Raw genomic sequence first — 23500 nt, 5'->3', positions numbered from 1 at the left:
GTAATGCTTTTTGCATACATGTTTAATTGTCTCTACAATAACACCAGTTGGGATATTGTCTGTTTATTATATCCTGCATTTGATTGATGGCAGGTGAACCATCTTTGGCACAGATTTTTGGCAATGACAGAAAAGGGGATAAAACCAGTGTGTCTTAAGCAAACTTACCATTACGTCAATCCCTATGTGAGTTGGGCACGGAAATGTCTAGCTATTGGGGATGAATAAACAAAGTGGAATCCACTCAGAGTGGTGGTGATCCCTAAAGTGATGGGGAGCACACAGTGTTGTTTAAATGCCCCTCACACACCAACAGGCCCCTTGGTGTCATGCTTCATCATCGGGGCCTTCGCACCCCTCTACGGGATGCGGCGTGCTACGACTCGCGGCTACGCAGGAGCACTAAATAGTGAACTATGTGAGGGGGTGTGTATGCTAAGGAGTGAGTGAGGTGAGGTGAAAAGTGAGTAGTTAAAAAATGCCTGGCACGTAGGTAAAAAATAATTTTATTAAATCCTCGGCTGGTATCATTAAAAGAAGTGCAAAGATGGGGTTGTAAAAATACGTATTAGGGTATTACAACCACCTCAAAGGTGTCAACATGTTTCGGAGCGCGGGGGCTCCTTCTTCAGGACAAGGATAAGCACATATCTATTGGGGACAACATAGCATCAAGCAAACCAGGTCTCCCATTTATTGAAACCTACATCTTATCTTGATTCTTCACACTTCCTGCTCTGACCCACCTCTCCTGTTCACCGTCAAGAACTTTCTCCTGCAGACTTTAGATCTCTTCCCACGTATCAGTAAAAGTCAACAACAAAAAGGCTTGTAGTATGCTCATTTTCTGATTCATCTAAATGATCTCTATTCAGTGTGCAAGACTCAAGAGTACTACTGAGTGCTTCCAATCACTTGATTGCAGATCCCTTTAGGGGCACTCCTTTGGTGATTAATAAAGCTTCAAATGTTCATTTTAACATGAATTTTATTCATTCATTGTTATTTTCAATTCACTTGTCTTTTTCAAAATGTCATATATTTCTCAATTTCATTTATACAATGCGTTTTCACATCACATCATATTGTTCTCCAATGCATTTCGAGCACTATATGCTCCTCATCAGGGAGTATGATCTGAGGAAAGTAATGTAACATCATGTGATATAGAACTAGGAACAGCTTAATCATTTAGAAACATAGTTATGTAGTGCATGCATGCATCCTGTGATTTATAGTGTACTCTGTGACATTTGTGACATCATGCCATGTTGTGTGAACAATGTATAGTACTCGCGTTCTCATGTCGGGGTATAACTATAGATCTTAGTCAATGATCTATATAAAAGAAAACAAAGGCAAATTAATCCGTAATGTACGGTCCGAAATGCTACCGTTTTGTAATCACGTACAACCCAATTGTACCAATACCGATTACAACGAAAATTCACCGGGTTAAACTATGACGTTCAGCGCGCTCAGGTTAGATTGAGTGCTTCCCAAAATCTAACGCTCTCAGCGTTTAAGCTCCTCTTACCGAGATTAGTAGATGGAATATCCTCTGGTGTGTTCAGAAGTGTTCCTCATCGCTCCCGAATTACTTCTGTGTATGGATGCAGCGCGCACTGCGTCTTACGTATAATTCACGTCTCCATAAACATGGAAGACGGACTACCGGATGTGTGTTACTGAGTTTCGACCGCTGCCACATTAGATGAGTGGTATTATGAAAAAAAACAACTGTGAGTATAACGTGCTATGCGCATGTAATGTGAAATTCATAACTAGAATGTAGAGTGAAGTACTACAACAGAAAAATATAATTCACAAAAGGTTATTCAAAGTACAGGGATTTCATTACTACTATTTACAACAATACCTAATGTAGAGGCATCGATTACAGACTTTTCAGAGCAAAAATAAATCCCACAATGCGTGTCATAGATAACAAGCAAACTCAATACGTTCATTAAGGCCATGTGGCTTCATAGCTTGTAAGTGGTAAATCCAAAAGTTTTCCCTGTGCAGTAGTTGTTTATTATTGTCTCTACCTTCACTTTTATCAATGACTTCCAGGATTAAAAATCTCAATTGCGCAACGTTTTGTTTGAATTCTTCAAAATGTGTTGCCACAGTAGATTTTATGTTTTAGTTCTTATATTGGATTTGTGTTCATTCATGCGTAGACAAATTTTTCGCTCTGTTTTGCCCACGTATATTTTGCCACAAGGGCACTTAAGGAACATAAATAACGTTAGAGGTTTCACAGGTAGCTGACACATGTAGTTTAATTTCATGACCCCTCATGGGATGGTGGGTAGTAGTTCCAAGAATGATATTGTAGCAATTTTGACAGTTTAAACAGGGCATTGTTCCTGTATATGTTTGCTTGTGTGATTCCTTCTTGTTCAAAATTTCTCCTGTATTTCTGTTCCTGGTATATGCAAACAGTGGAGGTTCCATGAACATGTTCTCGAAGTCAGGTTCCATGGTTAACATTGGCCAATGTTTAGTTATTATCTTCTTGAAGGTATAGCTTGATGTTGTAAACTTTGTTACTACCACCATTCTGGTGTTCACTTTCTTAGTACTGGTAGTTAAAGCTGCTTGACGTGTGATAAGTTGGCATCTAGCTGCTGCCTTCTAAATAACTGGTGGAGGGTACCCTCTTTCTTTGAACCTTTGTGCCATCCCCTTCGTTCTCTGGTCAGCTTTTTAAGCATCTGAGACAATTCTTCTTATCCTCAACATTAGTGATTTTGGCAAATAAGTTTTCAATGATTGTTGGTGATGACTTGTAAAATGTAAAATATTGTTTCTGTCTGTTAACTTTCTGAATATATCAGTTTACAGACCTGTCTCCGTTTTCGATATCAATACATCTAGGAATGTGATTTTGGTATCAGAAACTTCACTAGTGAATTGAAGATGTTGATTAAATGAATTCCAAGTCTGAATGGCCAACCTTGCGCTTTCTTTGTTTCCATTTCACAACAGGAAAACATTGTCTATGTACCGCTGGTACAATATTATGCGAGATCTCCACTCCTGGTTTGATAAAATGTGCTCCTCCTCAAATTTCTCCATCACAAGATTCGTGTACGATGGAGCCATACAATTCCCCATTGATGTACCGCTTAATTGGAGGAACCACTCCTCCTTCCATTTAAAACAGCTGTGATAGAGTGAAAAATGAACGAGTTCCATAACGAAAATTTGCATTGTGTGTATCACTGTTTAATAGTGTGTGTTCTATTGCCTCCAATCCCATTTGGTGGGGAATTGATATATATAGCGACTTCACGTCAGCTGTACACAGTGTAATATCTTCACCTTCTGGCCATTCTATATTCTGAAGTTTCAGAATAAAATCAGTGGTGTCCTTTGTGTAAGATTTCATCCTCATGACACTCAGCTGTAGATATATGTCTATGAATTGACCAGTGTGTTCATGAATACTTCCACAGGTTGAGACTATTGGTCTGAACGGTGGGTCCTCGATGTTCTTATGAACTTTCGGTAGCTTGTACAATGATGGACTTCTGGGATTCGTTGTTAGTAAAAATAATCTTGTTTTGTCTTTGATTATTTTCATTTCAACTGCCTTATCCACTATTTTTTTCAGTGTTATAGCAAATTCTCTGGTGGGGTTGTTATCCAATTTCGTTTATACGGATCACTGACATAATATCGAGGGACATAATATCGAATACCAAAAATATTGGCGACAAAATATCGACAGACAGAATATCGACTTTGTATCTACAAACTGGTAAGTACAAAAATATTGAGTAAAAAATATCGTTTCCAAAAATATAGTTTGTAAAAATATCGACTTAATTAAAAACAATGTTAAATTAAATTAATATTAAACATTATTTACTAAAATATACTTAAAAATACTTAAATTACCTTATAATAATTAAATAATTATTAAAGTTACATATATATATATATATAGTAACATAATATAATTAAAATACATCCAATATTATTACCGTAGGATAGCGGAAGTATAAAATTACTTTTCCCACTCCAGAGAGTGCAACAGTAGATAAGGCGTTGGATAGCGTAGAGTATAAATTACTATTCCCACTCCAGAGAGTGCAACAGCAGGGAAAGCGTTGGATAGCTTAGGGGTAAAAATTACTATTCTCACTCCAGAGATTGCAACAGTAGGGAAAGGGTTGGATAGCGTAGGGGTAAATCTTACTATTCCCACTCCAGAGAGTTCAACAGTAGGGAAAGCATTGGATAGCGTAGGGGTAACAATGACTATTCCCACTCCAGAGAGTGCAACAGTAGGGAAAGCGTTGGATATCGTAGGGGTAAAAATTAATATTCCCACTCCAGAGAGTGCAACAGTAGGGAAAGCGTTGGATAGCGTAGGGGTATAAATTACTATTCCCACTCCAGAGAGTGCAAAAGTAGGGAAAGGGTTGGATAGTGTAGGGATACAAATTACTATTCCCACTCCAGAGAGTGCAACAGTAGGGAAAGGGTTGGATAGCGTAGGGGTAAAAATTACTATTCCCACTCCAGAGAGTGCAACAGTAGGGAAAGAGTTGGATAACGTAGGGGTAAAAATTACTATTACCACTCCAGAGAGTGCAACAGTAGGGAAAGCGTTGGATAGCGTAGGGGTAAAAATTACTATTCCCACTCCAGAGAGTGCAACAGTAGGGAAAGCGTTGGATAGCGTAGGGGTAAAAATTACTAGTCCCACTCCAGAGAGTGCAACAGTAGGGAAAGCGTTGGATAGCGTAGGGGTAAAAATTACTATTCCCACTCCAGAGAGTGCAACAGTAGGGAAAGCGTTGGATAGCGTAGGGGTAAAAATGACTATTCCCACTCCAAAGAGTGCAACAGTAGGGAAAGCGTTGGATAGCGTAGGGGTAAAAATGACTATTCCCACTCCAGAGAGTGCAACAGTAGGGAAAGCGTTGGATAGCGTAGGGGTAAAAATGACTATTCCCACTCCAGAGAATGCAACAGTAGGGAAAGCGTTGGATAGCGTAGGGGTATAAATTACTATTCTCACTACAGAGAGTGCAACAGTAGGGAAAGGGTTGGATAGCGTAGGGATAAAAATTACTATTCCCACTCCAGAGAGTTCAACAGTAGGGAAAGGGTTGGATAGCGTAGGGGTAAAAATTACTATTCCCACTCCAGAGAGTGCAACAGTAGGGAAAGCGTTGGATAACGTAGGGGTAAAAATTACTATTCCCACTCCAGAAAGTGCAACAGTAGGGAAAGCGTTGGATAGCGTAGGGGTAAAAATTACTATTCCCACTCCAGAGAGTGCAACAGTAGGGAAAGCGTTGGATAGCGTAGGGGTAAAAATTACTATTCCCACTCCAGAGAGTGCAACAGTAGGGAAAGCGTTGGATAGCGTAGGGGTAAAAATGACTATTCCCACTCCAGAGAGTGCAACAGTAGGGAAAGCGTTGGATAGCGTAGGGGTAAAAATGACTATTCCCACTCCAGAGAGTGCAACAGTAGGGAAAGCATTGGATAGCGTAGGGGTAAAACTTACTATTCCCACTCCAGAGAGTGCAACAGTAGGGAAAACGTTGGATAGCGTAGGGGTACAAATTACTATTCCCACTCCAGAGAGTGCAACAGTAGGGAAAGCGTTGGATAGCGTAGGGGTTAAAATTACTATTCCCACTCCAGAAAGTGCAACAGTAGGGAAAGCGTTGGATAGCGTAGGGGTAAAAATGACTATTCCCACTCCAGTGAGTGCAACAGTAGAGAAAGTAGATACTTCATATATTATTTAAAAAGATATATATATTAATATCTATAAAAAATTTAATTAAAAGTAATTACCACTTTAATATAATATAATAATTAATTAATTACAAATACTAATTTAATTTAATCATTACAATTAAATATCTATTAACACTAATTAATTACAAATTAACAATTAATTATTTAGTACTTAAACAGTTACTTAACAATTAAAATCTAATAAATACAAAAAAATTAACATATGTAATTAGTTATAATTAAATTACTTCCCACCCTATTCCCCTATGAACCCACAACCCGCTACAGAAATTAAATTACTTAAATTAACATAATTATCAATTAATCAATTAAATAAAATGATTTTGCAACAGTAGGGAAAGCGTTGGATAGCGTAGGGGTAAAAATTAATATTCCCACTCCAGAGAGTGCAACAGTAGGGAAAGCGTTGGATAGCGTAGGGGTATAAATTACTATTCCCACTCCAGAGAGTGCAAAAGTAGGGAAAGGGTTGGATAGTGTAGGGATAAAAATTACTATTCCCACTCCAGAGAGTGCAACAGTAGGGAAAGGGTTGGATAGCGTAGGGGTAAAAATTACTATTCCCACTCCAGAGAGTGCAACAGTAGGGAAAGAGTTGGATAACGTAGGGGTAAAAATTACTATTACCACTCCAGAGAGTGCAACAGTAGGGAAAGCGTTGGATAGCGTAGGGGTAAAAATTACTATTCCCACTCCAGAGAGTGCAACAGTAGGGAAAGCGTTGGATAGCGTAAGGGTAAAAATTACTATTCCCACTCCAGAGAGTGCAACAGTAGGGAAAGCGTTGGATAGCGTAGGGGTAAAAATTACTATTCCCACTCCAGAGAGTGCAACAGTAGGGAAAGCGTTGGATAGCGTAGGGGTAAAAATGACTATTCCCACTCCAGAGAGTGCAACAGTAGGGAAAGCGTTGGATAGCGTAGGGGTAAAAATGACTATTCCCACTCCAGAGAGTTCAACAGTAGGGAAAGCGTTGGATAGCGTAGGGGTAAAAATTAATATTCCCACTCCAGAGAATGCAACAGTAGGGAAAGCGTTGGATAGCGTAGGGGTATAAATTACTATTCTCACTACAGAGAGTGCAACAGTAGGGAAAGGGTTGGATAGCGTAGGGATAAAAATTACTATTCCCACTCCAGAGAGTGCAACAGTAGGGAAAGGGTTGGATAGCGTAGGGGTAAAAATTACTATTCCCACTCCAGAGAGTGCAACAGTAGGGAAAGCGTTGGATAATGTAGGGGTAAAAATTACTATTCCCACTCCAGAAAGTGCAACAGTAGGGAAAGCGTTGGATAGCGTAGGGGTAAAAATTACTATTCCCACTCCAGAGAGTGCAACAGTAGGGAAAGCGTTGGATAGCGTAGGGGTAAAAATTACTATTCCCACTCCAGAGAGTGCAACAGTAGGGAAAGCGTTGGATAGCATAGGGGTAAAAATTACTATTCCCACTCCAGAGAGTGCAACAGTAGGGAAAGCGTTGGATAGCGTAGGGGTAAAAATTACTATTCCCACTCCAGAGAGTGCAACAGTAGGGAAAGCGTTGGATAGCGTAGGGGTAAAACTTACTATTCCCACTCCAGAGAGTGCAACAGTAGGGAAAACGTTGGATAGCGTAGGGGTACAAATTACTATTCCCACTCCAGAGAGTGCAACAGTAGGGAAAGCGTTGGATAGCGTAGGGGTTAAAATTACTATTCCCACTCCAGAAAGTGCAACAGTAGGGAAAGCGTTGGATAGCGTAGGGGTAAAAATGACTATTCCCACTCCAGTGAGTGCAACAGTAGAGAAAGTAGATACTTCATATATTATTTAAAAAGATATATATATTAATATCTATAAAAAATTTAATTAAAAGTAATTACCACTTTAATATAATATAATAATTAATTAATTACAAATACTAATTTAATTTAATCATTACAATTAAATATCTATTAACACTAATTAATTACAAATTAACAATTAATTATTTAGTACTTAAACAGTTACTTAACAATTAAAATCTAATAAATACAAAAAAATTAACATATGTAATTAGTTATAATTAAATTACTTCCCACCCTATTCCCCTATGAACCCACAACCCGCTACAGAAATTAAATTACTTAAATTAACATAATTATCAATTAATCAATTAAATAAAATGATTTTGCATTTAAAATTTAATTAATTACCAAAAAAATATAATTTAACAATTAATTGTAAACAAATACCAATAAATAAATTAACATATTTAATTAGTTCTAATTAAATTACACTACATAAATTAACACATTTAATTAATTATAATAAATTACTTCCCACCCTACTTCCCTATAAACCCACAACCCGCTACAGAAATTAAATTAGTTAAATTAACATAATTATCAATTAATCAATTAAATAAAATTAATTGGCAATTAAAATGTAATTATTTACTAAATAAAAATGTATTAACAATTAATTATAAACAAATACCAATAAATAAATTTACATATTTAATTAATTATAATTAAATTACTTCCCACCCTATTCCCCTATAAACCCACAACCCGCTACAGAATTAAATTACGCAAAAGTTAAATAACATTAAATTCATTAATTAAATTACATTATAACATAAATAAACATTTTAAACACATAAAATACACTATAAAAAATTCGATATTATTAAAAGTTCGATATTTTTCTTAACCTATATTATGTACTTCGATTTTTTGACTATCTATATTTTAAAATTCGATATTACATTACTTACCTTCAAAACGATATTTTTGATGTCTATATTCAGTCCATTCGATATTCTGTCCAGCCTATATTTTGTACTCGATATTATGTCCATTCGATATTTTGTAGTCTATTTTTTTTCTCTTTACCATTTCTACATTATGATCCATAATGTGTTCCTTTACTTTGTTTTCATAATGAGTTTTGTTGAGTACAACCAGTGCACCCCCTTTGTCAGCTTTTTAAAATACTATTTGTGGGTTGTTCGCAAGTTTTTTAAGAGTATCCCAATCTTTACGTCTGGTGTTTTTCCTATTGGTTGTTCTGAACTTTATTGAATTCAACTCTTTCTTGACCAAGTTCTCAAAAAGGTCCAAGGTTTTGTGATTCATTGGAGCCATATAGGTACTACGATTTCTTAAACCCGAGAGTTTATCCTCTTCTTCTTCACTGGTTTTCTGAGGTTGTATCACATTCTCAAAGAAATTTTGTAGCCGTAATTTCCGCATGAGTTTAAAAAGATCAATGTCAAGTTCCAATAGGTTGCTAGTAGTACTGATTCATTGGACGTTTGCAGGACGGAAACGTCACCCTGGGAGCAACCTAAAAACATTAAAATCCACTGGAAACTAAAATTGAAACTCACACACAATTTCTGTTTAAGAATTGGCTGTGCGCAGGCGAACAAACTAATTTATATACAAGACTCAAGAGTGTAATATATGTCCATCTCAATGCATCTCATGCCAGCAGTCATAAAATTACATTTACTTTTGTGTGTTGCACATTTTACAACAGCTATTTCATTGGGCAACTGTAAATCCTCAAACAGATCCATGACATAACTCCCAGTTTGGATAAGGGAGCAAGAGGAGGTCAGGAAATCCTTCTCGGCCCACAACTACTCGAAGTCATAGACCAAGCCAAACCAATATTGGCTATCAGTGTAGATGGTGGCTCTCAAATTATTTGAGACAGAGAAAGTTCCAGACAGTCAGTCAGTCAGCATGATCTTTATTTGATTATTAAAAATAATAATAAAAAAACAATCATCACATAAAATAAATGATAGAACATCAGATAAGTTTATAAAAGTTACACATAATGATAAAAATAAAATCCCACTTACGCCATCCTATTGCATTTTTTAAAAAGGCCCATATAGAAGAACTTACAACAGGATCAGACACCAGACAAAGATAATAAAAAGATGGCCTACCTTGCCGAAAGTCCAGAAATGTTAAAATTGGTATTAAATATCTGTGTCTAAAGGGTTCATAATACTTACAAAAAAAGGTAAAGTGCATTAGTGTCTGGAGGGAGGACCATCCCAAGTGCACACAAGAATAGATTTTGTCTTATACTGTCCCAAAGGGAAACAAAGATTGCATCTGATAGAGCCCAGCCCGAACCTGGTCAAGAGCGATCTTTCCCAGTCATTGTTGAACTGTGAGGGGTATGGTTCAAGGCCCTGACATGTCTTACACTTAATATAGACTGTCACAGATGGTTTCCTAAGTTCCTTCACCTCTCTAGCAGCAAATGCAAATCTCAGAAACTCCTTCCTACCCAAACCCACTCTAGCAAGAGTGTTCAGTTCAGGAACCCTTGCAGAAGCTACATTCCACAAATAGAAGGCTTCCACTACACCTTCTAAGATGCAGAGAGCATAGGCAGCTTTCGGAATCTCTCGTCCATATTTTAAACAGGAGCCATCTACAAATGACACAATTGGTTCTTCCAGAGGGACGTCTCAAATGTGGGGTACTGGCTTGGTGCATAAACGTCCAGGCAGTCATGGTAAACCCCATCATCATTTTCATCAGTCAAAGGAAAAGGCAACAGTATGCCATGGTTCAAGTAGGTACAACTCCGTACAATGATCAGCAGCAAAAATGAACTGCTTGTACTGAGTTAACCTGCTTTGTGTCAGGTGTTGTGTTTGCATGCAGGCAAGTCAGATTTCAACAGCATGCAGAACTAGAGCTTTAAGGGGTACCACATAATTATTCCCTCGCAATGCTGACACCAACCTGCAGCCACCATCTTTAGTCAACCCGGTAATGCTGCGGCTAATGAGTCAAGAGTGGGGGAAAAATAGGCTACTGGACATTTCGAATTTTCAGGGGTCTGTGTTAAAACAGGCAGCGAGTACCCATCGCGTTTACAGCAGTATAGAACAAACTCTTTGTCAAAATCAAGCATTCCTAGAGCTAGGATGTGATAGAGACTTTCTCTCAGCTCGAAGAAGGCACTGATGCAGCTCTTGTCCCAGGGTAGTGGATCAGACGCATTTTTGTGTGTAAGCTTCTGTAGAGCCCACCATTCCCAAAAGAACCTGACTTCTCTTTGTGTTGTAGGAGTGTTCATTCTTAGAATTCGTAGAGTGACCGTTCTGGCCCCCTTCTCAGTATAGTGTTCCAGATACACAACTTCCTTCTGGCAGTATTGCAGTTTGGTTGGGGACACTTTGGGCCTCATTGTTTACAAAATGGCGCAGCGTGGTGCCGCAAGCCATTATACTGCGCCGAGTAGCATCATTTTAAAAGTACAGGGGTGCATCGTATTAACAACAATACGATGCATCCTTGTCATTTCCCCTGTACTGGCGCACAATTGGCTCCCATGGGCCAGTTCAGGCACCCTTTCATCATGTTGCAAGGGTGCCTGCATTGCATGATGATTGTTTGTGAGGCAGGAAGGGACACCTCCCTCACCTTAACAATCATTAAAGTCGCTTTACCTCTTTTATGTGTGCTGCACAAAGAGGAAAAAACAATGAGAAATAAAAGTATTTCTTGTCGTAGCACCATTCGTATGCCTCCCCCGGGGAAGCGTAGGATTCTGATGCATTACCGGCTTTACAAAACATTGTACATCTGGGAATGTGTCAGGTTCCATGGATGTTGCGTAGGAAAACCCACCGCAAAACACCCATGGAATGCCCCTTTCGTGATGCAGAGTAGTGTGTGAAAGGGGCCCATATTTACAAGGCCATGAAAAGTCACGCAGGGTGACTTTATGTGACCTTGTAAATATGAGCAAGCCCATTGCGCCACAAGGGCATCAAAAAAAGTGATGCACCAGCAAAGCAATGGGCTTGTAAATGAGGCCCTTTGTATCTGTTCTCTGACAAATTACTCAACAAGACAATGGTGTCTTGTCTGCATTTGACTTGACTTTTATTGTTGATGCCAACAGTAGGTCATCAATGTATTGGACCAGGACTGAGCTGCATGGCAACTACAAAGTCTGCAGATTCCTTTTCAGTATCTGATTGAAGACTGGGGAGCATTTTGTATACCACTATAGAACTCAGCACCATGCCAGAACTTTATTTTGGAAGGCAAAAGAGAGCTCACTTTCCTCATGAAGAGTAATTGAGAAGAATGCTTGAAACAAATCAATAACTATGATTCATTCTGCATCACAGATTATTTGGAAACGTATAATTGCAGAATTCAGTACCGCAGGAAAAAGTGGCTTAACAATATTATTGACCTTTCACATGATATCCACAATTTTCCACTTCTTGTTTGGCTTCTGAAATCCTATTATAGGTTAACTGCAGGGACTCCCCAGTATCTCTTTTACAAAGTCTGCTCTATCATCAACTCAATTACGGGTGTTATCCAGCCTCCACCTCTGGTGAGAGGTTGTACTGGGACATTTGGGGATACTCTGCATTTTGCTTTATTGTTATTCTTACAGGTTCAACATTTTAATCAGGCCAATATCTTTTCTAGAAAAATCCCAAACTTCCTCCTTCAAGGAGTACTTTAAGTCAGAGGGTAAATCGTCTTTTGTAAAAAAAAAAACGGTAACAGTGCAATGGTTGATTTCTGTGTGTTCAGTTTAAAGTTTAAAATCTGCATCTTCATTGTGTGGTTTAAGCTTGACACCACCCGGTGTACAATAGATCACACAGTTGAGTTTACAGAGTACATTCCTGCCCAATAGATTAACTGGGCTTCAATTGCATATCACAAACTAATGGTCCTCTTCAAGGCGACCTAACTTCTCAGGGACTTAGTTTGAAACACAGGACCCCATATTTTCTTATTCAAAATACCGACAACCAAGAACACCTATTATTGATGGTTATTGTGCTTCGTTTAGTATAATCAACTACAGTAAGTATCCGAAGAAAAGATTAGGGTATATGTTTGGATAATATTCTCCAGTCACTTTGGGCTTTCTTCACTGTACTGTGTTTTGGATAAATCATGGTGGCACTTACTAATAGCTTCTGTCTCATCTTGTGCCTTAGTAGGCTTGTACAGGATAAGTACAGAAAGACTGTTTGTATATATGTTGACACTTGCTTGTGGGTTAAAGTGGCACATGTGTATTATATCACACTTTGTATGATTATATTGTAGTGTGTTTGATGGGCTGGACCAATCAGTGTCTGTATATAAAGGTATCGTGTTGTCATGGGCTATTAACCAATGGATTATTCCACATGTTTTTCCAGGTCATCCCAGGGTGTTGAGAACTCTTGGTGTGATAATTGGTGGGTCCTGATGAAGGTCGCCTAAGTGTCTTCTTATGCCATGAAACGCGTTGACTGAGTCCTTTTTCAAACCTACTAATGAGCAGTAGCCCCATTTTAGGGCCATTGAGACTATAACCAGCTAAACGTGCAATTTGGGATTACCTTGTGTAGTTTTGGATGGGTTATGAATGGAATGTATATGTGTGTGTGAGTGGTTTGTGTGGGTTGTTCTCTACCTGGGTATGGATAGACTATGCCTTTTTGTATATTTATTTTTATTTGTATATAATATGAATATGCATTTTTTATAAAGATTATAAATGAACTAAGCCAAATGAACTAAGATATAGTAAAAATAAATAAACAAGTTGAAATGATCATGTTGTAATATGTAATAGCCCATAATGAAATGTATTTTGAAATAGAAAGTAAAGTGATTTAGGTTGTGAGGGAGGTATACTCTTTGTGTCATAAACCAGGAACAAACTGAGACACAAAATGACTAAAATTTCCCTTTCAGGATTCGCAACATCACTATGCTGCCGGAAAACCTGCATCAGATGTTCGTGATATTTTCAACTAATCAATCTCCTTCTGCTGAACCTTAATTTTCAAAAAGGTAATCATCTGGTTACATTTATCCATGACAATAGAAGAAAGGTCCTTCATCTGAGCAACCTTCAGCAGTTCATCAGTTGGCCACTGCACTGATACCTGATAGTGCTTGGCCAATAAATCAGTAGGAATGACAATATTAAAGAAAGCATTCAAATCGTCCCAGAGCACCTTTGAAATTTTCACACACTCCTCAACTTGAGTGTACCAAAGATCAGGGGTTTCTCCTAGCTTTGGAAATTGTGAAATGTGAAAAAATCACAATAATTCCAAGGTACATGCACGTATCAATATAAATCGAGGCCAGCGTATTCTCAATGCAGGTGTAGAGGTTCATTATTCAGCTATCCATGGAACACATACATATAAACATTCACACAGAAATTAAAACAATAACAATACAGTTCTAATGAATTCAAACTCATGCATCTTGGCTCCTGAAGCAAGAGAAAGAGAAAAAGTGCAAAGCTGCCAAAAGACCATTTCATGTTAGCATGAATCATTTAAACTGCGGCCTACATTAACTATAGCCAACTTTAAAGTGAAAATCACACTTTAATTTGTACTGCATGCTTTTGTATATAATGTAAATGTTGGACAACCCATACAATAATGACAGAGCATCATCAAGCCGCATGAAGAAAAAGTGGGGGATGGCCTTATGAAAGTAGGGCTAAAGGAAGGAGGAGAATGTGGTGGTCGGGGACCAGCCAATCAGCAGTGTGGAGTAGAGGTTGCCATGAAGCCAGGCATCAAGAGAGAAAGAGGGAGCTTATGGAGAAGAAGCAAAAGTTTGTACCAAGCCTTTGGGAATAATATCTGTTGGTCTCTGTTCAATTGCATAGACATTCCAAGAAGTAATGAATGTTTGGCTATTGGAACACAGCACAAGGAAATGCAAATGCATATGTTTCACAAGCCATGGGGGGTAAAAAGTAAACCATCGGGTCCTCTCACTCTATAGTTGCTCTGGTACAGCACATCCAATGGACTAGAAATAGAGTCCACATTGGTATGCACAATATCTTTCCAGTGCTTAAGAAAAACTTGTACGATTGAAAGAAAAACAACCAAATGCAAGTTCCCCCTATTGGTGTTTGAAGAGCCACACAAAATGTGCATGATGTGCAACCAAAACATAGGGCTGTTTCAACTGGAAATAATTAAATGAGTCAATGGTCCACTTGATTGCCCGGCATTTCTCTGCTGTAGCATACTTATCTTTCTCAAGGATGTAATTTACAGCTAAGATACAGCACTGGATTCTTATCCTGTAAAAGGATGCGTCTGGCACCACCCTGAATCTGGTGTTCAATGCCTTGGTTCATTGTCACTTAATGGCTTTTTTCAGATTTTGGAAAACGTTTGTATCTCCCTCCAACATAGTTCTTTAAACTCATCCATTTTGAGGCAGTCTGAGATAATAGCGGCTTAGTAGGAAAAGTTTGGGATGACACAACAACGTCTCCTACGCCGACGACACCCAGCTGATCCTCTCCCTGACCAACGACCCCGCCGCCGCCAGAGCCAACCTTCACGAAGGGATGAAAGATGTAGCCGAGTGGATGACGACCAGCCGCCTGAAACTGAACTCAGACAAGACGGAAGTCCTCATCCTGGGCTCCTCGCCCTCCGCCTGGGACGACTCCTGGTAGCCCCCCGCCCTGGGCACCGCACCCAAACCGACAGACCACGCACGCCACCTGGGCTTCATCCTGGACTCCTTCCTTTCCATGACCAGACAAGTCAACGCCGTCTCCTCGTCGTGCTTCAACATCCTGCGCATGCTACGGAAGATCTTCCGGTGGATCCCCACCGAGACCAGGAAGACGGTCACCCAGGCCCTCGTCACCAGCCGACTGGACTACAGCAATGCCCTCTACGCCGGAACCACCGCCAAGCTCCAGAAGAGACTCCAGCGGATCCAGAACGCCTCAGCCAGACTCATCCTCGACATCCCACGAAACAGCCACATCTCCGGACATCTGAGAGACCTGCATTGGCTCCCCGTCAACAAAAGAATCACCTTCCGCCTCCTCACCCACGCACACAAAGCCCTACACGATCAAGGCCCGAGCTACCTTAACAACCGCATCAACTTCTACGCTCCCAAACGCCACCTCTGATCAGCCAGTCACGCCCTCGCCGCCGTCCCCCGCATCCGAAGAACGACAACAGGAGGAAGGTCCTTCTCCTACCTGGCCGCCAACACCTGGAACTCCCTCCCGACCGACCTGTGCCTGACCGAAGACCACCTCTAGTTCAGGAAGAAGCTCAAGACCTGGCTGTTCGAGCAGTAGCAGCAACCCCCCCCCCCCCCCAAGCGCCTTGAGACCCTCCGGGTAAGTAGTGCGCTCTATAAATGTCTTTGATTGATTGAACAATAACATACTAGAATCCCCCAACAATAACATCTGAGAATCCCCAGAAAGTCTCAGACTTCTTTTTGGGTTTCTGTGATTTTGAAATGTTCAATATGTTTGAAGTTAATTTTTTGAAGCTACACATATGCAATGGGCAACAAAGACTGTATGCCAACCAGGACTAGGTAGCGCTTCCATGGGCCACTCAAAATGGACTATTTTCTCTTCCTAACGAAAGCCTTGAGAACGCCGACAATGACTGTAAAAAATTTCTATTTTCTAATATCAGATTTATAGACAAAAATTCCTCAAATGATAATGTGTATTGGATCTGCCTACATTCGGTGCTGCAAAGAGTTTCCAATGGCCATGGCTTCATAGCATGCGTTTTGCTCTATACTGAGTAAAAGTCAATGGAAACCTATCTGTAATTTTGAGTTAAAATAAGAAGTCTGACAAGGATGCTTATTATTGCAACTATTGTTTCCACTAGGAATGTAATGACTACTAACTGCTATTATTGGAAATTACAATAAAAGTGGGGTCCTCCTTAATCAGGAATTCATAAAGTGTACGCATATGCTAACAATGTTCTTACTTGCACCCAAAATGTGGAGGAAGCACTCTGAGAAATACTGTGTGATAGTGATTGTTATGCAGGACTCACAGGATAAGAACTGAATAAAAACTAAAGCGAAGTATTCCATTTAAATATTCTGTGGACATCAGAATTAAGATGGCAACACACATATATAAAATATCTGGTTGTCTGGTTTTGTAGAAGCCTTGAATTGTATGAGAAATAAAATGAAAACAAACTACTTACAGCACACAAGGTCCAACACACAAATTGTGATTGTACTCTAGTATTTCAACAGTGATAACAATTAATGTAAAAAGCTTTTTTCCAAATCGATGAAGATAGCAATTCAGTGGAGTTGTTTGTAGTTCATTCTTTATTTCTTTATTTTTCTTCAAATAAAAAACTGTAGCCGTAGCCAACGCGTTTCGCCTTTCACCGACTTCTTCAGGGCTACAAGTAACACATATACACATATAACAATTCTTATACACAAATTTACACTATTTACAAATAAAAACATTTTTACAGATAATTCATGTATTGCAACACATAAATTTAAGCATCATTTCTGAGGGTTACATAACTATAATTTATACAATATTTACAAGGCATTCTGAAATGCAACACAATATCCTTGAAAGAAGGCACTTCTCTTGTGCACAAGTACGAGCACAAGGATGCGGAAATAACGATTCGATTGTAACCAATGGATTGGTGTCACTACAACGCATGCTTTTACATCGCATGCCTTTACAACGCGGTTTTTACCACGCAGTCCATTACAACGCATAATGCTTTTAGGCGCTGGATAGTGAATTATTTAATTTACTATTCCAACTCCAGTCCCCGTGGATAGCAGGGAAGGTGTTGGATAGTAAATTAAATATACTCCCTATCCTAGAGCGCCCCCCAGCGCAATGCGTTGTAATGGTATGCGTTGTAAGTGATGTTCCCCGTAACCAATAGAAGTTAGCCTTTCGCCTTTACGAGATTGGAGGGCCGTTTTGCCAAAATAACCACTCCCAACTGTAGAAAAGATTAGATCGAATAATTTACGCTTGTGGTGGTATTGGTGTGTTTAATAGGGATATGGCCAAATAACCACTCCCAACTGTAGAAAAGATTAGATCGAATAATTTACCCTTGTGCCGATATTGGTGTGTTTTATGGGGATATGGCCATATCATTATAAAATACTCTATCTTTTCTCCTACATAATGTACTAGGAACCATAACTCAGGAATGATTATTTGATACACGAACATCCTTACTACAGCCTCTTTGAATAGAAAAGAGAGAGAATTTGTAAGGTATGCACTATACTTTTATGTAAGTATACTGTCCAATTTGAATAAATAGGGACTGACTGGTTAAAAAATTGTCCCCTGTTTTTATACATTAGGCAATCTGAAATCAAGTTGGATGCCATTGGGGAGAGACTTAAAACATTTGCTAAAGACCAAAAATCATTATTTTTTTCGGGTAAGAAATGCTAACTTTCTGATTTAAGTTGTACCGACTGGGGATTTGTTATAATGCCATTTTTTGTGAACCCACTGGAGTTTAGAAACTAGGATATAAAGGTTTTGGATGTTTTTTCTGATTTGCACAATTTTTAGTTTGTGTGAAGTGTAATGAATATGATAAGATAGCAACAGTGGGGTGATATAGAATTGTTCTTCTTTCAAGGACATTGTACTGCATTATAGAATGACTTGTAAATATTGCATAAATTAAAGTTATGTGACCCTCAGAAATGATGCTTACAATGATGTGTTACAAAACATGAATTATCTGTAAAAATGTTTTTATTTGTAAATAGTGTAAATTTGTGTATAATAATTGTTATATGTGTATATGTGTTACTTGTAGCCCTGAAGAAGTCCGTGAAGGTGAAACGCGTTGGCTACGGCTACAGTTTTTTATTTGAAGAAAAATAAAGAAATAAAGAATGAACTACAAACAACTCCACTGAATAGCTATCTTCATCGATTTGGAAAAAGCTTTTTACATTAATTGTTATCACTGTTGAAATACTAGAGTACAATCACAATTTGTGTGTGTGACCTTGTGTGCTGTAAGTTGTGAGAAAGACAATCCTTGTCTTAGGAGATTTAGGGGTTTTTGAATCTCCGGTCCGTGGCACCTAAAAATTCTATACAAGGCAGTACTAAGGATAGGTGCAATTGTGCTTGACCCCATTCCCTGTTCTTCTTTGTAATTGAAAACAAACTACTGTCCAAAATCAGTGACCTCTTCCTGAAATGGTCTCCTAAATACATTACTTGGTTGGGAATAGCTGAAGCAGTAAAAATGATGGCGGCCCTGCTTGTTAACTTCCTAAATAGTATGGTTCCTGTAAACATATGTAGGGATTTTGTAAGACTATTGATAGATAGATATCTGGCTTCTTATGGAGAGCAAAAAAGAGCAGGATCTTACTGTCAAAACCAAGATTCAAAATGTAATTAGGCTGCATTAACTTCCCAGACTTTACTACATACCATACCGTTTATCACACTAGAGAGGATGCCTTCTAGTTTCTCAAGGAGTTACTATTATGAAAGATTTGCTATCCCCAATAGGCCTGAGAGGAACGTGACCTTCAAACGAGGCACTTTACTCTCTAAATGTTATCTATGTCACGGTAGAGGCACTATAAGATAGAAAGATTTCAGATGAAATGAAGAAAATTCACACATTCCCCTCTGTGGTACAATCAAAATATTCAAATTGAAGAAATGGCTGTATACTGTGGAAAGAAAACAGTATAATGGGAATGATGGGCTAAAAAAGAACTCATACTAGTCACATACATAGGTACATTGGATAAACCCCTAACTTATGCAGAGCTACAACATAAAAACGACTTGTCTAATACAGACGTATATACATTTTTTAACCTGAATGTAGCATTGAATAAAATTGAAAAACCTCATGACCCAGGCCTCCCCACCCTACATGAGAAATTATGTTCACAAGGATATGTGGAAGCCAGAACATACAAACTACTGTCACCACATACCTCAGTCACTAAAGCACAACCGAAATGATATATGATCTAATAATAAATGAACTCAATACAGGTGTCAAGCTGGAAGAATATTAGGAATCCCACTACTCTCTCAAAAATCACCCCTGCTTTAGCACAATACAGAATCTGGTCGAACATTGTGGAAGACAGAAGGGCTACACATAGTAGGATTACTTTTATCAAACCGATGCTGGAACTGTATGAAAGATACTGGCGATCGAGCACATATACTGTTTTATTGCAAGCAAGTTTACCCCTTCTGGCATAAAGTACAAGCTTTGCCATGACAAAAACTACATTCATGCATGCAGTTAGACTTTTTAATGATCTTATTAGGAATTTGTGCTGAAGACACTATGCCACCATTGAGCCAAGTAGATCTTTTAATTATAACGCTTTTCATAGTCCTAAGGATTCCATTTTTTCTTTCCTTGTTTCTTGTTTACTTCTTTCTTTCCTTCTTTTCTGCTTTCTTTCATTCTTCCCTTCTTGTCTTCTTTTTTGCTTTCTTTCTTTCTATCCATCTTTCTCAAAAGCAAGAGGCTAGCTTCCAATTGTCTGAGCAATCGACTTGTTTAAGGTCTATGTTTACCAAGACATTTCGATTTTTGTAAAATTATGTGTATGACAAAGTTACTTACAACGGTTTTCAGCCACAGTTCATCCATTTGTCTGTGGTTGTATTCTTCCTATTTTCCTTCAAGCCATTCAAGCATGCATCAAGAAGCAATGAGTCAGCCTACTTCAGTCACTGGCTGACATGACAATGAATTAGGGGGGCATGCTGCCCTTTGATGATGAGCACATACACCCACAAAGAAATACCCTTCAGCACCAGGGAGTACCATGGTAATTTTTAGACCTAGCATATCTTGGTGTTATTACCCCTGATTGTTTGCCTCTGCCTCCTTTGCAATCTAAATGCTTTGGGTACTTTGCCACTGCTGATTAGCGTAAAAGTACAAGTGCTCCCTATGTAAAGTGTAATGGTAATTGTTTGGCCATGATTGGTATGGTTGCCTTACTAGTAAAGTCCCTAGTGATGTGGACTGTGTGTGTCAGGGCTAGTAATGCAAAGGCGCGTGGAGAAGGGAACTCATGCCAGCAGTATAGTGCCTGCAAGCAGTTTGCTAAGTTAGCATGTTGTCCTTACAAGTGCAACCACTAGTCAGGCCTTACTTTCCCTTTTGCATACACATTGAGCACCCCTGTAGTAGGCTTGGGGTAATCCCTGAGCAGGGTGCAGTGGTGGTAAAAGGCAGGACATATACTAAGGTGCGTTATGTCCTGACATTGAAAAACACTCCATTTCGGTTTTCACTGCTGAAAGGCCATCGTGCCCATAGGACAGAATGGGGGAGGCTGGGTGTTGTGTTTGTTAGCCTAGTTTCCTCTACGTTTATAATGGAGAGTTTAGTATGTATGAACTCACAGTGTCATAACATATCTTTCTGTGAAGCTGATTTTGTCACTGTGTGTTCAGAAACCATTCTTTTAGAAAGTGGCTGAGTTTTGTGCTTTAAGCATTTCTGTGTGTCTCAGCTGAAATGTGGATTGTCTGTCTGGATCTGAAAGGTGAGAGGAGCTGGGAGAGGTCTTGACCAGGGAGGGGTTGAGGTGGCACCAGGCTGCCCTGCATCTGGAGAGTAGGGGAGAAGAAGCCCGGGAGGTGAAAAGGCCTGGGCTGGTGCTATAAACCAATTCTTCCCTCCTTTTCTCTGTCCCCTTTCCTACCCCCCTAATTTAGCTATCCGTACTCTCCTTTCCCCTTCCAGCTCATCATTTTTTCTTTTTTCAACTATATCTTAGACTGCGATCCTCCCTTCAGCTCATATACATATTTCTGTGCCTGCCCCTCTGGAAAAAAATGTCTAGTGTGCCTCTTAAAAAACACTTTCAGTTTTGCTGGATTAGGTAGCTAAACCTCAGCCCCCAACTTCTGGAAGGGGGAAAACATCAGTCTTCAAACGCCATCGGCGCTCAATCGTGGCATGAGCAAAATCTGCCTGGGCAAAAACTGAGACTCCCTCAAACTCCTTTTTCGAGTTGGGGAGAGCCTGATCGTATATGCTCTGTCTTAGCAAAAAAATTGCCAAAACACACCAGGACCACCCGAGGGTATGCATTATTGCTATTTTGATGTGATTTGAGGGTTAGGGGAACCTGTGCACCCTCTGAATATCCTTCTCCCAGTCCCATCCCACAACACAGGGGAAGGTGCCTTTCAAGAGCCTGATTATAAAGCTTCTTGGATCTTCTCCTTCAACCCCCTTGGGGATTTCCAGCAGTCTCAGGTTATTCCTTCTTTGCTTGTTTTCTTGTTCCTCCTTGCTCCATATTATATCGGTGAGTTTGGGGTCCTTAGAGGTGTGTAAAGTTTTTAGTTCTGCTACTTCTACTTCCAAGGTCTTTGTGCGTGCTTTCACCAAAGTCATCCTATCGGAGATTTCAGAACAGGTCTTACTTATTTTCCTGACAGTCCTTTGTAACTTTTTCGTGGCCTGCCTAGGATGCCTGTTATCATTCCTGACCTACTCTTGCATCTGCTTGATAGCTGCCAGGATGACAGAGGATGATGGTTCGCCATTGCCGCTAGATACAGTTCCAGAGTGCTTTGCACCATCCTCTTGCTGACCGAGTTATTGGACTGATGAATAGTCCCATCTCAACCTGGGGGTATCTTTATTGAGTGAGTCTTCATGTCAGCTCTCGATATTCTCTCAAGTCCCTGCATATTTTTCCCAATACTCATAGATTTCCTCTTGTCTCTTCGTCCGCTCGAGTGACCTTTGCGCTTGGAATGGATAACAGAGTTGTCTGGGGAATCGCCGCCAGATGAGCACAAAAGTGTAGAGGTTGAGGATTCTAGGTCAGGTATTGAAGAGTTGGAATCTTCAGTGAGATAAAAAAATCCCCCCCCCCCCCCCTGCAGCCTCTGGTGATGGAACCACCACTAGCGAGCCCGGGTTTGGGAAAGAAGCACCCACAGTTTCTGCGAGGCTAGTAGGGACCCCTCCCCTCTGTTCAAGTTTATCCAGTTCTACAGCCATGTCAATAGGGGGTACTGTTTCCAAAGTTTCAAAAGTTGTAATGGAGCCCAACTCCCCTCCCTCTCCAGGGATAGCTTCTATGATATTTGTCTGAGTCTTGCCCCCCCCCCACTATCACAGGGTATCTCATCTGCCTCCCCCCCGGTATTAGCATCCAGCTGTGTATCTACCTGTATGGGAGTATCTGCAGTTATCGGCAATACAGCCTTACAGCTCTTGTCACGCTCTGATTTCTTGCTGCATATAGGGGGAAACATTTCTGAAATTATTGGTTGCCCTTCAGTGCTTGCAGCGCCAGTTACGCTGCGGTTCGATTTCAGGCCAGACTTTGCGCCAAGGCACGTTGCATCACCGCCTCGCCTTTGGCCCCTCCCCTCATCGGTCTCTCGTACATGCTCTGAGTGAGCAGACATCCCAGAGGAGCCAGTTGGAGCCGCAGTCAGGGTTGCAGGTGCGGCGTGATTCTTCACCTTGAGCGCTTTGCCTCCCCTGCCCGCCATCCGTCCGATGATGTCCTTCAGACAGGTAAGCGGGTCGCTAAGGGTTTTGGGCAAGATTGAATCATGCGGTGTGTCCAGGAAAACCACGATAACAACAGTCGTCCCCCTCCGTCTCGCCGCATGGGAGTTTGCTTGTCTGCAGATTGTTTTTGCACACCCTCGGGGGGAGAAAATATGCAGCCCAATGGCCTGGCATTACTGTGGGACCAATCGGAGTTCCATTGCTCTTCCTGCGGGAAAAGACGCCACAGAACGAGATATAGGGTGAGGAGTGGAGATTGCGGGCGAGTTACTCCAATGCCATCTTGCCTTGAGTTGAGACCCGCATTTGTTGTTACTTAATGTAATCCATTTA

Source organism: Lissotriton vulgaris, chromosome 11 (assembly GCF_964263255.1).
Source record: "Lissotriton vulgaris chromosome 11, aLisVul1.2, whole genome shotgun sequence".
Classification (NCBI taxonomy): Eukaryota; Metazoa; Chordata; class Amphibia; order Caudata; family Salamandridae; genus Lissotriton; species Lissotriton vulgaris.
Note: the sequence above shows the minus strand (reverse complement) of the source record.